Source organism: Epargyreus clarus, unplaced genomic scaffold, assembly GCF_041222505.1.
Source record: "Epargyreus clarus isolate Ecla_fem2 unplaced genomic scaffold, WU_Ecla_fem_2.2 ptg000008l, whole genome shotgun sequence".
In the NCBI taxonomy this organism is placed as follows: Eukaryota; Metazoa; Arthropoda; class Insecta; order Lepidoptera; family Hesperiidae; genus Epargyreus; species Epargyreus clarus.
In genome coordinates this window covers 6,222,902-6,239,065 of record NW_027332216.1, presented here as the reverse complement: position 1 = coordinate 6,239,065, position 16,164 = coordinate 6,222,902, and the positions used below count along the sequence as shown (strand labels likewise).

Below are 16,164 nucleotides of genomic sequence, written 5' to 3'. Positions count from 1 at the left end.
GCGTTTGTTACATTTTCTACACCCATGAGAGTCATAAGACGTGTTTGTTATTAATTATTATCGTCTATGTTTAAATAGACAAGGACAGGGTATTTGCAGGATATTAAATGAAATGTTTTATTTCTCAACATTTCAACAGTTTTATTTTTTGTATGGCTATTGACGAGCTTTAGTGTTATCAATTAAAAGTTTAGGAAAAATAATGATTATGGAAAACACTAGTCTGGGTAAAAAAACACCGCATACTGGATATGACCTCAACTTTTTGTTTGCTCGACAAACATAAAACTAAATGTTTTGCAATAGTTAAAAGCCGTTAAAACGATTTTTACACGTACTTATCAACTCTTAAACAACAGTTCGTTAAAGTGTTAAACAAATCACTATTAAAATAAGATAAACACGCAAATTATTGTTCAATAAACGTACAAAATTGTCATTGACGACTTGTTGTTTTTTCAATAGTAGGAAATAGGTCCCTTCTCGCAAAATCATAGGTCTGATTGTTATAATTCCGATCTGATGAATGATAGATAGCAAAAGTATGATAGATAGCCTATAAATAATTATACAAACGCTATATAAATATTTAAGATATAAATATATACCTATCGTTGGACCGTCCATAGACCAAGTAAATAGTAACTGAGTAAAAAGTGGTGGTATGTTGTTTTACCGAGGGTACTACTTCTAGTATGAAGCACTTCTCTGGCGTTTCGGTGGAAGGCCGGCTGACGATCACCTAAGTTCTCAGGAGCGGCAATGCATATGTGATCGACTACAGGTAGAACACCTGTTCTATATGAAACCAGTTACAGAATCATGTCGATAGGCGGTAGTCATTACCGCCTATCGACAGTCACAAATCAAATGGTCACATTTACCATCAGATGGTATCCTCGTTACCTCCTTTAATCTTACAAAAACAGCTTAAGTGGACCATATAAATTGCTGCCTGAGAACTAAGAACGAAAACGTATACAATTAAAGCAAAAGACAGAAGAAACCACAATTTTTCTAAAGCAGAAACAGGTTTATTTCTCTAGAAGCAGGTACTGCAAATTGTTCTCTCAAAGTGTCTCAATAGTCCATCATAACACAATGCATAGGTGAAGTGTCAGGCAGCCACTTGTGGATGCCTAATTTCGCGTGACTCACGCTTTTATGAACCCGTGGGCAGATCAACTCATAAGTGGCGATGCTTTCATATAAACTGCTAGTGCTAGGATCATGTTGCTATTTACAAAGAAGCAAACGATGCCTATATAGACATTTCCTTCTTTTTTACAAGGTGGTAGAACCCTTTGTGGTTGTACTTCGGCGGCACCAACGCCACACCTATTTTTTGCTTTATAACGGCACTATTAAATTTTGCTGTTCTGTGGCTTGAAGTGTTTGGTAAGGGAGGCATACCCTCCGAGGTATTGCGGCTTTCTCAGGGGTAGCGACAATTTTGTACCGACCCTAAGCGGACATCTGGTGTTTTCTGGGGTTGATTGCAAATGTCCATGGGCAGCAGTAGCTACTTAACATCAGGTGGACTTCATGCTCGTCTCAGCCATCATACCATGATGTACATACTACTCAGGGGTAGCATCAGTGATCGACTTCAGGTAGGAAGGGCTCTTATCCTATTTTTTGTGTTTAATCATAGATGTCTATAGACGGCAGATACTACTTATTAGTATCAAGTGAAATTATTTGAAGGTTTTTTTTTTTATAATATAGGATTAGCAGACGAGAATGCAGTCCACCTGATGGTAAGTGGCTACTGCCGTCCATGCACATCTGTAATCAACCCCAGATAGGATTACATATTCCTACCTGAGGTCGGCCACAGATGCGCCGCTACCCCTGAGGACTAAGCTGGAACGCCTCGGATAAGTATGTCTCCCTTACGACAACCTTCAAACCGGAACACAGCAGCGCCTAACACTGCTGTTATAAGGTAGAAATAGGTGTGGCGGTGGTGCAGCCGGAGTCGAACCACAAAGGGTTCTACCACCTTCGAGGTTCTGGTAATATAGACATAGATAAGGGATATACAGCTTAAAGCTCGAAATGCTTAAGCTTAAAGCTTTATTGTCTGCTTTGAGGTGTAGGAATATGTTGCATATCTGCTATTAAAGAATTAAGCATCATCTCAAACATGAAAAGGTACATGTAGGATTTATTATGCCTTGTTATACTAAGTTTAGTTAAAGGATACCGATCTTTACTGTTAGAATTTTTTTAGGATCCGTTAGAAATTAAGAAATGAAACAAAATTATGTTGATAGTCGTTGTCAAAATTACATTACATTTTCTAATTAATTTTATATTACGAGTACATCGATCGGTCTGAACGACTGAAAATTTAAATAAAATACTAAAAATATTTTTCTTAAATAATTCATTTTTCTAACAATATATTTTAATATTTTTAGGTCGATCGCAATGATAAAAAGAATCATATTTCTGCACCCGCATGTATTTTCTTTTGCTTCCTGTTTCCCATTAAACCAGTATCATCAATTAACATAATTATTAATCAAAAAAGATGTACCTATCTAGTCATGCGATGTCCTCTTCGAATAGTATCAATAGGCAATTAAGGTCCAAAAGATAGACAGCAATATATTATACTGGCTTTACCTGCGGCTTCGTTCGCGATCAAAGATCAATGACAATAGTTTTATTTATCTATTACTCGGGATTAATACTTTTTTCGGGATTAAAGATACTTTGCTGGACAAAATGGAAGGTGGTAGAACCGTTTGTGGTGACTCCGGCGGCACCACCGCCACACTTATTTCTGCCTCATAAAAGCAGCGTTAAGCACTGCTGTGTTCCAATTTGAAGGTAAGGGACACATACTTTTCCGAGGCGTTCCAGCTTAGTCCTCAGGGGTAGCGGCGCATCCGTAGCCAACCTCAGGTAGGATTATCTAACCCTATCTATCTGGCAGTAGCCACATACCATCAGGTGGACTGCATGCTCGTCTGCTACTGCTATATTATAAAAAATGGGCCGAAAGCTCGAAGCTTTTAAAACAGTAAATAAGCGAAGCTTCGAATTGTAGAATATTTAACGAGCATAATCAATTCACAGTGAAAGTTAACGAATAATCATAGATTAGTAAAGATTACTCACTCCTTACAAGAAAATGTAACTAGTTTTGACAATTGAAACTGTCACTGTCATCTATTTTCGTGTTTGATAAATATTAAAAAAATGTAGTTTTGAGATCATTTACAAATGAAGCCATATTTCTCCGCACTTTTTCTTTGATTTCGTGTTTTTGCACTATTTAACTGCACATGTCGGCATTGTTCCGCGTAAATTACACCATGGCAGCCATTAAGCCGTTTAAGCCATTTCATGGCTTCCTTCAATTACAAGGCGATGAGATATCTATACTTATCTATGCGAATAATGTCAAATATCAAATGACATATATTAATAAAATAATAAAAATTAATGTCGTCGTCAAAGTATCAAAAATAGCATCGTGTTTCGTCCTTTCTTTTACACGACACTAAGTGGATGATTGACCATCAAATTATGGGCACCTCTTCCTTCAATCTGCCTATAGTTATGATGCCGGAATTGAGTTTGCAATCAATTTATAAGTGGGGTCCTGAGTCCCAAAATAGAGACTTCCCGTCACCTCGATAGCTGTGGCAATAAATTTTGATTTCAGACATGATTGCCTGGGGAAGACCTGACAGACAAATCGCGAGAACGACAGACAGTTTGCATATACATAATTCAAAAGATTCTAATGCCCGTTATTTATAATTAATCTACCGTTTTTAATGATCATTTAGTCCACATTTAGCCAATTACAGATCGAAATTTGTCAATTTGTAATATAAAGTAAGGTAAGGTAGGGATAACATTGGACAGATTGAATATTAATAATGTACGCAAATCAATATTTTAAATAGTAAATTTCGACATTTGATAATTCCTGCCTATTAAAAATTGACATATTTCTATCTTTGGTCCATCGAAAATTTAATTAAGGATTTAAGAGTGTTGTTAAATTTTAACTTATAATCAATTCATTAGATAGTTATCTTTAAGAGGTTTTGGGTTGATAAATTAAGAGATTTATGTGCACTGTGTATTGATGGCTAATTTTATCTTATTAAAAAACCTTCACATATAAAAGTTGCATAGGCTCGTTTTGAAGTTTTAAAAAACAATGTGACTATTTGTACAGGTACTGGACTAATAAATTATATTTATTCGTACATTTATTCCATTTTTTTTTAAATATATTTATTAGTACATTTATTCAATTTTTTCTTTCTTTAAACAATGTGACAAATTCAATTTATTTTTTTAAATATATTTATTCGTACATTCAATTAAACGTATAATATATATAATTAAACGTATTCAATTGGTTAGGTTAGGTTAGGTTAGGTTTTTTTTTTTGAGATTTCTCAAAATCTACCGGTTCGAATCGGATAATAATAAATTGTTTGTCCAGTACCCGTATTAATAATTATAAATTATTCGTACGGTAACCGTATTAATAATTATAAATTGTTCGTACAGTACCTGTATTAATAGACTCAGCCTTTAAAAAATGCCGTGCAGCACACTTACTTTTTATAATAACTGTTAACAGTTTTGATCCAATTTCGAAACAACGTACTAACATAATAATAATTGTCCTTTATATAATTAATTCTGAAGGTATTATGTAAATAGTTATAAATTACATATTCGAGTACATATGAGTAATAAGTGTTACGTACACCTAGTTTTGATACGAAATAATTATTAGCTACAATTAAATTCATGATGCAATATATAACTCGTATGACACACATTCAAGCCGGGTATCAGATAAGATCTGTTCTAAAATATTATAAATTAGTACCTTGTTACCATACGAAATATTTATTAAACACGTTTTATTTCCCTTAGAGTTACGCAAAGGTCTAGATTATGTTAGATAATTGATGTAGAATGAGAATTATCTTACATATATAAATTCTCGTGTCACAATGTTAGTTACCGTACTCCTCTGAAACGGCTTTACCGATTTTCACCAAATTTTATATGCATATTTAGTAGATTCTCAAATCGGCTACTATCTATTTTTCATACCCCTAAGTGATAAGGTGATAATCGTTCACCCTTAACATATTTATATGGCAACACAACGTTTGCCGGGTTAGTTAGTTTATATTTTTATTATCATTTAATTTCAGCTCCATTTTATTTTTTGTAGTGTTGTGGTCTTCACAATATATATAGTGGTAGCAGACGAGCAGGCAGTCCACTTGATGGTAAGTGGCTGCAGCCGACCATGGACATCTGTAATCAACCCCAGATAAGATTAGATTCCTACTTGAGTTAGCTACAAATGGGTTGCTAAGTAGTAAGTTAGAACGCTTATGTCACCCTTACCAAATCCTTCAAATCGGAACTCAGCAGCACTTAATACTGCTGTTATTAGGCAGAAATAAGTGCTGATGTGGCAGTGGTGCCGCCGGATCAAAACCAAAAGAGATTCTACCACCTTCAAAAGCTACTAGATCCAATATAGTTTAAGCTTCAGATAAATTTACCATGTCAAATTCATAAATCACACTTTCTCTAGCTGTCATAACTTCCTGTGTTAAATAAATAGGGCAGTGTGTGGTCATTATTATGGTATAATACCATTATTACGATACAATAGACCGCTACGCATTTATGTTTGGTTCATGGGCATCTGTTTTATTTTAATAAACCTTTGTCCTTGGTTTAACTAGATTATGAGTTTGTTTGTTTCGGAAGATTTATGTAAATAGTTCATAAATAACGCTTTCGACAGTTTGGAAGATGGTAGCAGCCAGCATGGTTCATTGAGGAGGTACCACTGCCACATCTATTTGTTGCACGCCTCATAAGCGAAGCGTTGAGGTTGTGCTCTACTCTCGACATTTAAAAAAAGCAGTTTTCTCGAATCTGAAATTGATTTTTTGTTATTTATATTGCACTTATAGGTTAATTTGAGTGCACTAATCATCATCATCAACCCATTACTGTCCCACTGCTGGGCACGGGTCTCCTCTCAGAATGAGAAGGATTAGGCCATAGTCCACCGCGCTGGCCAAGTGCGTATTGGTAGACTTCACATACCTTTGAGTTTTTTTTTGTTTTTTTTATATCTCTCAGGTATGTAGGTTTCCTCACGATGTTTTCCTTCACCGTTTAAGCAAGTGATAATTAATTTCTAATCTAATACGCACATAATTTTGAAAATCAGAGGTGCGTGCCTAGGATTTGAACCTCGGACCCCTCGATCGAGAGGCCGATTTCTTAACCACTAGGCTATCACTGCGCACTAATATCAAGTCAAATAATTTATCAGGCACATAAAATATATTTTAATAACAATTTTTTTGTTTAACATAGTAAATAATAATATTAAACATATTTTTTTCTGGACGTCCGTGTATGGACGGGTTTATGTGGCATCAAAATTGGTCGAAAAAATGATCGTATCGGAATATTTTTTTTTAATTATCTAAAGTAACACACGAAATAATTTCTTAGTCAATATGAGCGTTTAATTCACTGTCATTAAATTATTATTTATAAAAAACTAATACAACAACAATCAAAAAAAAATTGCTAAACTTCTTTAAAATCTTTTTTTTTATTTGTTTATTGAATAGAAATAAATAATAAAAAATTAAAAAAAAAGTCAAATGTAAAATCTTAAGTTGTAACCTCGTGAATATAACTCCATCTGATATCTATAAATGGTACTTAACAGCTTTCTCATAAAGAGCCTCTAAAATTTTGAATTTTTTAAACAAAACGATTTTAAATTCACATGTTGCTTCTTTATACTACACTATACTTGTCACCTGGATCTCCTTTACTCCATTTATTATTATTTAAATTTTTAATTTAAATTACCACTCAATTCAACAGTAGTGACACCGTGAAAGATCTTGAGACAGTACAAGAACTTGGCACATGAGAACGAGTGTATTTGTATATTTATATAATATACACTTTTACAAATAATCAATTTCATTGTAAAAAAAAAAATTAGATTATGAGGCGTGCACTTTTGGATTTTCCAAACTTTTCTTGATACTTGCGTTTCGGTAGATGAGAATGAATGGTGGCTGACATTTATATGAGGCTACTCTGTTAGTCTTCAGAAAAGGCATCAAATCTGTAACCTGATTGCTACTTGCAAATGCCCAGTTCTAAAACAGAAATCAAAATTCATCATTTAAATATCTGCTTTGATCAAAAACGAACCTGGAACCTGTTGTGCATGCCAGATCAAATAGTAGAGACTCCGACATATCCGAACCTGAATTATGCGGATTCGACATTATCGGTATTGCTAGTCGTGATCAAATAACAATATGTCATCTCGAACAGCAAAAGAAGCTGCGCCTGGCGCTATAATATGTAGAATGTCTCCTGGGGCCTTTAAATTAAATTAGAAAAGAAATTCTTCATACAATATTTTTTCCAGATTTCGATTATCCCGATGCCATAATCGAGTTTCTAGTTAGTTATTATTCAAAGCAACAACCGAAAACCTATTAACTTGTTGATAGGTAGTAAGGTCTGTGGTAGTAAGTAAATAGTACCTATGTACTTGTATATATACGAGTACGATACGAGTAGAGTATAGTTACATCGAGTTACGGACAAATCGTTCTCGCCTGGAATCAATTTTTCTTGATTACCTTATTGTTGTTGTCTTCGTTGCAACGAGGAAATATCGTAGGACAGTCTATTAACTACGTACTTCCATATGCTAACACGTTTAGATGAGTTTTTGATTTTTGCGTCAGAGACGATGTTTTTACCGCATTTATTTTAATGTTATCTATTTCAAAGAAACCTTTACTATAGAATCGGTTGTACATAACATTCAATATACCTAAATTAAGTCAAAAAATAAAGAAGCTGTAATATATTCCTTCTATGAATTAGAAGGTGTTTTAGGACTTGGAGATCGTCCAGAAAGCTCAAAAGGCTCATCAACAAGAGGGGTAGTTGCCTTAAGTCGTGGATTTCTTAAGGTCGGTAAGACATATAAATAGTGGTGTTAAAATCCTTTGTGGTTCGACTCCCATTGAACCACCGACACAACTACTGCTGCCGCGATAGAATGTATTTTTATTCCGAAAATGTGATAGATGGACTAATGTTACAGGCACATCACACTGTAGCACTACCATGAGTTGGCATAGAAACGCCACTATAGAAATTGTAAATAGAAAACTATTGTCATTTTGCTAGTGAATAACATAACTACTATCGTTACGGTATTTCTTGACAACGTCTGTCAAATTAATGACTTATGGGACCGAATTTGTATGGCAATAGATCATAATGACATTCGCTAGCGATTTGATTTCGATAGGTTTTTTACGTATCGAGTTACGCCACTACGGATTTTAGTTCTACGAGTAACCACCAGAGGCGCTGTACAATTTTTCATACATTTATTTTACGCAGTCGCAAGCGAGTAATACTTTTGTAAACTCATGGTAGTGCTACTGATCCATTTATATTGTTGGTTTTTAATACTTTACGTCACTTCTTAAATACTTATCTATTTTATATTTTTAGAATATTCATTCTTGCTTTGAGTTATAAATTATCAACTGATATTTGCAATGTCTTTTATAATGGACATGTGATAAATTAGTGGATAAAGATGTACTATTGTAAATGTTGATGTTTATGTAACAATATATTGTATTTCTGGAATCCGTTCTGAGCGTTTTCATAGCTAACACAAGGCGTTCAAATTTAGTCTTTAGAAAGAACAATGCATCTGTAATATCTTAGAGGACTTCAAAGCTGTTTGGTGTTGATTACTCAGTCTCAATTTCCTTAAAAATGCGTAGGCAGCAGTGACCATTTAATATGACATTAAGCGAACAGAAAGATTGTTATTTTCTTTTAAAAGTTGTTCATAGTAGAATAAGACTTCACCTTAACGTACAAATCACGTAACTAATATGCCAATAAGTTGATATGTGATATAAACGATGCGATTAACCTTTAATGCAAGTGCTGTCTCGTATGAGGTCAAACATGTAGACAATTTGCAATGCCACATCAAAACGTAGGAAGTAAACAATATGTGAGGATGCTTAAAAATGTTTTCTTAACGCCATTTGAATGTTAATTGAGTGATAAATCATTGAACATTTCAATGTTTTTCGATTGTATGACGATGGATGAGATTGAAGGAAAATCCCTTTGTGCTACGACTTTATAGACACAACCACCTCACCTTTCTTCGTAAAACAGCAGTGTTAAGTTAAAAAAGTTATTTTTTTATGTTATTTGAACATAAAAAAATAACGTTTATACGTTGTTACTTAATTGGCAATGTTAAAGTGAGTGACTAATTATTTTATGGATATTTGTACATAAGAAAGGTAGGCAGTTGACTCATGTTTGTCATATATTTAAATAATTATCTGTAATCAATTAAACCCGGTGTATTGACTGGATTATCTAGCTGTGACCATATTATATAAATCAAAATTGAATAATTCTCCAGTAGCGCAAGTCGTCGAAAGTAGTCTTCATCAAGCCGAACTTTATAATATTATAATATTCAATTTCTATCTTCAGCTAGATCTATCATATCTCATAACACAGCCCTAATAACAATCATTTTAATTAGATTACATTTGCGTTACATCATAAACCGCGATGTCTGTGACATGACTATTATGCATGTAGATATTATATTACTAATCCGACTAAACAAATTACATAGAACTCAAATATCAAGTGAAATTCAAGCCCAAAATAATACGTTATTTTTTTTTCAAACTCTGTGTACGTGTATTAAACAAATTTCTAAGCAAAAATAAAACGGAAAAAATATGAAACTTGTTTCGACTTTAAATTACTTGACCAATGATGATTGGCTAAAAAAGAACTTAGTTATATGTCGACCCTTGATCCTGTAGATTTATGCTACATGCCCTATCCGCCATTCCCTTAAAGATCAGTAGTTTTAGTACGAGTACCTATGTTTCTATATTTCGTTCCATTAGGTACCTTTCTTTTTCACCCGGCTGCGGAAAGTAATGTTTTTCGAGCGTATATATCTACATATCGACGACGAATTGGCAATAATTCGTAACTCAAAAAACGCTACTTGACATTAAACGTTACTTGTTACTTTAAAATACATACAACGTTACTTTAAAAAATACATAGAACGTATTGCCACACTTTAATATTTTGCTCAATTTTGAACCTAAGGATCTGGTGTCTTAAGGACGACCTGCGATACGTCATATTAAGTCCAAATATGCATAAATGCCTTTTTCGTAAAAAAATTGAGATACGAGTTATTGCTTCTTCGTCGTTATACATTTCTAATTCTTTGGCACGCTCTGCAGCCTAAAAACCTTAATAGATTTTATGAGACGTCATCGGATCATCTAAATTGTGGGAGTAATATGTTACTCCCACTTAACCAGTCGGTTTCTATTTTTTATAATAATTCTCTAGTTCAGTATACAAATTATAAATTTCCAATTAATTCTAGAGTGAAATCGAAATCATCATTAACCCATTACTGTACCACTGCATGGGTCTCGTCTCAATATGAGAAGGATTAGGCCATAGTCTACCGTGCTGGCCAAGTGCGACTTGGTAGACTTCACGTACCTTAGAAAACTTGTTTTTTTGTTAAAGATTTCTCAGGTATGCACGATGTTTTCCTTCATCGTTGTTGGGAATAGGCCACAGGAGAACGAGAAAATAAACTATGAAATATAATAAAATAAAATTCACTCCAAAAAGATACTTTTTATTATATCGAATCATTGACAGAATGACAAATCAGAAGAAGTAAAAATATATGTTTTTCAGCTGCCAGCTTTATCATATATAACCTACTTGAATATTATACATTATAAGAGGCTTGAGTTTTTGCTATATTCCAACAGCCTCCCTCAAAAATTCAAGTATAAAACAATTTATAAATACGTTCTTTGCAGAACACTTCTTGAATGTCATTACATCTACCACCACTTCACTAGGTGTTTCGTTATGGAGAAGAAGCGGCGAAAGAAACTCCATAACACACATCTTTTTACAATAAATATAAATGTTTTTACAATGGCAAACTTAACCATGGCACATGTGGAGCTGAAGATACTTCAGACCACATCGATTTATCAGTCAAATATACAAAGAAAACTTCAAACAAAACCTTATACTCGTACTCTGCTTTAGCTGATGAGACTGCGACAGTGTCTACATTGTTTTCGTGTGTTTCACGAAATTATGCAGTTTTAATTACTTTGAACAAATAGTTTCTAATACTATGTTTGTGCGTCTCGTCGCGTTCTCAGTTTCTCAGTCAGAGTCCACATAAGCAATAATTAACTACTTATAATTACAGCTTTCATTGATTAGGTTTAACTATTTATATCTTTTATATAACATTAAAAGATGTATTAAATATTTACACATTTAAGACAAAAAATCTGGATGCGTAAGTACATTTACTTTTACATTTCTATACAAAGTAGTAACTTTAATTTAACTCTACAATGTGCACCATGGTATAAGTCAGTATTTAATACTGAATAATTTATAAGGAAAGTGATTAGGATAAATTACACTTATAGAATATTTTTAACACATTTTGCACATTAGTAGACTGATTAAGTGATATTGTATTTGCTATTATTTCAACATCTATATCAAGAAATTATGTTATTTATTTTGTATTTGTAATATAAATTATTTGCATTAAAATGTTTTTGCAAATTTATAATGCTTATTTTGTTGAAATTTTTAAACCATATACATACGTGTGGGACTATACATATATCTTATTCTATACATATGTCTATTCTTATCCGTATTAATTTATCTTATATAGGTATATTTAAACATTTATCTACATGCATCTGCATGAGAATGTACCTTTAAGAGTTTTTAAACCCTATATTTAAGTATAACATGAAGACGTTCAAACCAAAGCCGAGATGTCTGCTTTAAGCCGTTAAAGCTTTTATTTAATTTACTTACTTTATTATCTTTAGGCAACCTTCTTTATCTTTAGCAACCTTTACCTTCTGGTACTACCATATAAATATTCTCTGTATGAAAACCATTATAATATATTTTTCTAATTATATCAAATGAAATTTACAAAGGTAGTATTTTCGTCCATATGCTGTACATTTAAATCTATATAAATGTAGTAAATCTGGCTATTGGTGCGAACGTTACATCTTAATCCTGTAAAATTTCTTGATGAAACTGAATTTCTTAGTGAAACTTCGAGCAACTAAACGAGCTTTGTTATTTTTTCTGATTTACCTACTTAGTTCATTATTATTTGTGGTAAATACCCACTTGCAACTAATAATGTTAACATATTTAGGTCTGTAAACAAAATATCAGATTTGATTGCTCCTTTGTGGCTTAATTTCACTTTGTACTGCTTTTCACTATTTAATAGGCACCTTAAAATACCTTTAAATTATTTAGGTAATTATTGCAAAGTACTTAATAAAGATCAGCTATCAGGAATGTGCATCCGTATATAATAATTCAGGGATTGATCAAGTATTTAATAGTTATTGTTGACGCATTATCATTTAAGGAATGTTGTTGTTAGCTTTCAATTAGTTTCGCCGAATCAGAGTCAGGCTTTCTAAATTTTATATTGATATGTAATGCTCAATGTTTGTTGTCATTATTTTCAATATTTAATTCATCAACTACATGATCTGCTTAGCAGCTATGGACATTTCATTACTTTTAATATTTAATAATGTATATCCATTAAAATCTTTACCAACTAGGCTGGATCTAAAATATTTACACGCTTTTTATTAGCTTCACCTGTATGTTTGTAACCGACTTCTTTGGGCGCGATTTTGACCCACTTTAAACGGCCAGATTTCGTTCAAACTTTGTAGATTTATTTCACAATTATACTATTTACTGTTCCTTAATTGATTCCTAGATTCATTTAGATTTTCTACTTTTTAGTTAATTTTATCATAAAAGCGTGTTTTTTAGTTTTTTGAACTATATTTATTTTATCTTTAATCTTGCTAACTGTGTTACGAACGTAGCAGTAGCACCAAAACATTTTCATATGATCGATTTTGTTTTTACCTTGCCACAATTTACATGGTGTTTTATTTATTTATTATCAGAGCTTTAGTGGGGAATATGTATATTTTTATAAATATAAGTAGGTATATGACTGTTGTAACAGCTTCACCCCAAAAGCTTTATTTAATTTCGCATTTACAACCATTTCGGTTAATATACGATTCATTTGCTCTGTTTCACCATTTTATTGTGTTTTATAAGGTAAATTTTAATGATACATAATTATCACCAACAAAAATTCCTTAAGTTCATTATTTCAGAAATATATTCTCGATCATTATCATAATGTAAATGAATAATGTTACTATAGGATACATTTTCACTTTTAGACTTTTAAAATGATACTTATTTCCCATTTAAAATACATGTAACATAAAGACAATTTTTGTCATCAAAGGAAGTCGACGTTATCGAATCGCAAACATCACAGTGAATAATAAAAAAAAATGTTTATTTTTTTTTTACCATTAGCTGGTCAGTCTTGACTTTCAGAAATTCAAGATCACATATTACATATAAGTATTCAAGATTGTCACATGACGGTCAATAATAAAATCTTTAAAAATATTCAAATTTCATCAACCCATTTATTGTCCCACTGCTGGGCATGAGTCTCCTATCAGAATGAGAAGGTTTAGGTCATAATTCATCGCGTTAGCCAAGTGAGTATTTGTAGACTCACATACCTTTCAGATTTTTTATTATATAAATCTTTCAGGTGTAGAAGATTTCTTCACGATGTTTTCCTTTACCTTTTAAGCAAGTAATAATTAATTTCTAATACACACATAACTTTGAAAAAATTCAGAGGTGATTGCCTGGGATTTGAACCTCGGACCCTTCGTTAGACAGGTCGAGTTTCTTAACCATTAGGCTATCACTGCTATTCAAATTTAATTTCTGTTTATTCAAATGACCGTTTGTGCCATAACTAATACGATTTCTAACTTTGAATTAAGTTTATTTTATACTTTGAACTATCATTTTATGAAAAATAATGATACTATCATCCTTTATACTACATATTAGACATTTACTATTTTTATAAATATGCCCTTCATTTTTTAATAACCGGCACATACCTTTTATTATTCAATTCGATTTACTAAGAAGCTGCATAGGTACAGCTTAAGTTCCATAGAACTAAAGTTCCACAGAACTTTTGGTGAACAGTATAGAATTTTAAATTCTTTGTTTTTGACCTTTACCAAATCTTTAGCTCCTCCAATTTTAAACGTAGTCTGTCATTTGACACATATTAATCCTTTGTATTTTCAAAGTGATCAGAGTTTTCAAATCTAAAAGAAAAACAAGTGTCAGGGTTAGAATTGGAACAAAAATCAAATAAATTTCATTTTTAAGACATAAAAGCGAAACTGTCCTTATTTTTATTTGCAGTGTCCAATGCATTTACAGTTATATAGCTACTACTGTCTCCATTTTGTTTCAATTAGGTACTTGATATAATGACAGTTAGCATCAGTAATAGCGACGGGTTCAGATCGCAAAAAATATAATTTTTACACCAACAGTTTCCATGATAAAAATTCATATTAGCTTGTGTATCTGCATGATGTAGTAAGTATTCTTGTAGTAGTTTACACATCTTTCTATATTAAAATTTATATTTTTACAAGCGTGTGATATTTGAAGTTCAGTTGTTTCAGGTCTCAATTTTACTTTGAATATTTTGAATGTATTCATTGAATCTAAAAGATGAGACATTGAATTATATGCATTCCGTCGATTCGTTTCATCCTTTGATCCATAATCCGTCGATCCATTTCATCCATTGATCCATTTAATCACGTTTAGCACCAAGTTAGTGATCATATTACTCAATCATTAAAATAAGTTGTATCAGCGTTTGATATCTGGTCGCAATTCCAAATTAAGTTGTTTCTAACGCAGTCAAAATAATTTTGTAGCCAAAAAATTCTCCATTCGTAATTTTATTTAAGTCATCCATTATTGTTTTCGCCGTAGACAGTATTGGTTTAGACACTTATATATTATTGTTTGCCATCAAACATTTTTCATGTGTCTTTTTCTTCCGCGACTCCATGTTTAAAATATTACATAAATTTTATACTTAGTAGATGACTATATTTTTCAATATTTTACGATAGCGTAGCCTGGGCCCATAACCTGTTGGGAATAGGCCACAGGAGAACGAGAAAATAAACTATGAAATATAATAAAATAAAATTCACTCCAAAAAGATACTTTTTATTATATCGAATCATTGACAGAATGACAAATCAGAAGAAGTAAAAATATATGTTTTTCAGCTGCCAGCTTTATCATATATAACCTACTTGAATATTATACATTATAAGAGGCTTGAGTTTTTGCTATATTCCAACAATCGTTAACACAAGTATAATTAATTACGAGAACTAATACGCGCATAACTGCATAGTCAGAGGTGTATACCTGAGATTTGTACCTCGGACCCCTCGATCAAGAGGCCGAGTTTCTTAAACACTAGGCGATCACTGCAAATAAAATGCTGTAAATAAAATGCTGCTGAAATTGAAATGTCATTGACAAAAGAGTAGACAGTGAATGATGAACTTGCTCACATCGAGACGAGTCGCGTGTCGAATGCCCCGCACGAAGGCCGCCCCCAATTGCCGTGTCTGAGCAATTAATGAGCATGTGCCAACTACTGGCCCTGTTTGCTACTCTAGGCCTCCAGGTAATTTTAATTACTATCAATGTCGTCTGTTGTCTTATGATTAAGATTTAATGTACTGGAAAATACGATTGTAAAGTCTAACATTAAATATCCGAGTAAGTATAAAGATGGTGGAATACTATCGGTACAATCACAATACCTATTATTGCCATGCAGTACAAGTTTTAAGAGCTGCTGTTTTCTGCTTTGTGGTATGGCAAAGACTTATACGCGTCATTTGAATTTACTAACCTAATAAGTCGATCTATCTGAACCTAAAGAAGAATAAGTCTGTAATATGAACAAAATAATGTCGATTTTTCGCAAAAAAATGTAAA

At 32.6% G+C, this 16,164-nt stretch overlaps 1 protein-coding gene across 2 annotated transcripts in view; it reads left to right on the top strand.

Moving 5' to 3' along the window:
- Positions 1 to 16,164, top strand: part of LOC140744275 (G protein-activated inward rectifier potassium channel 3) — a 39,041-nt gene that overhangs the window by 558 nt on the left and 22,319 nt on the right. The window lies entirely within an intron of this gene.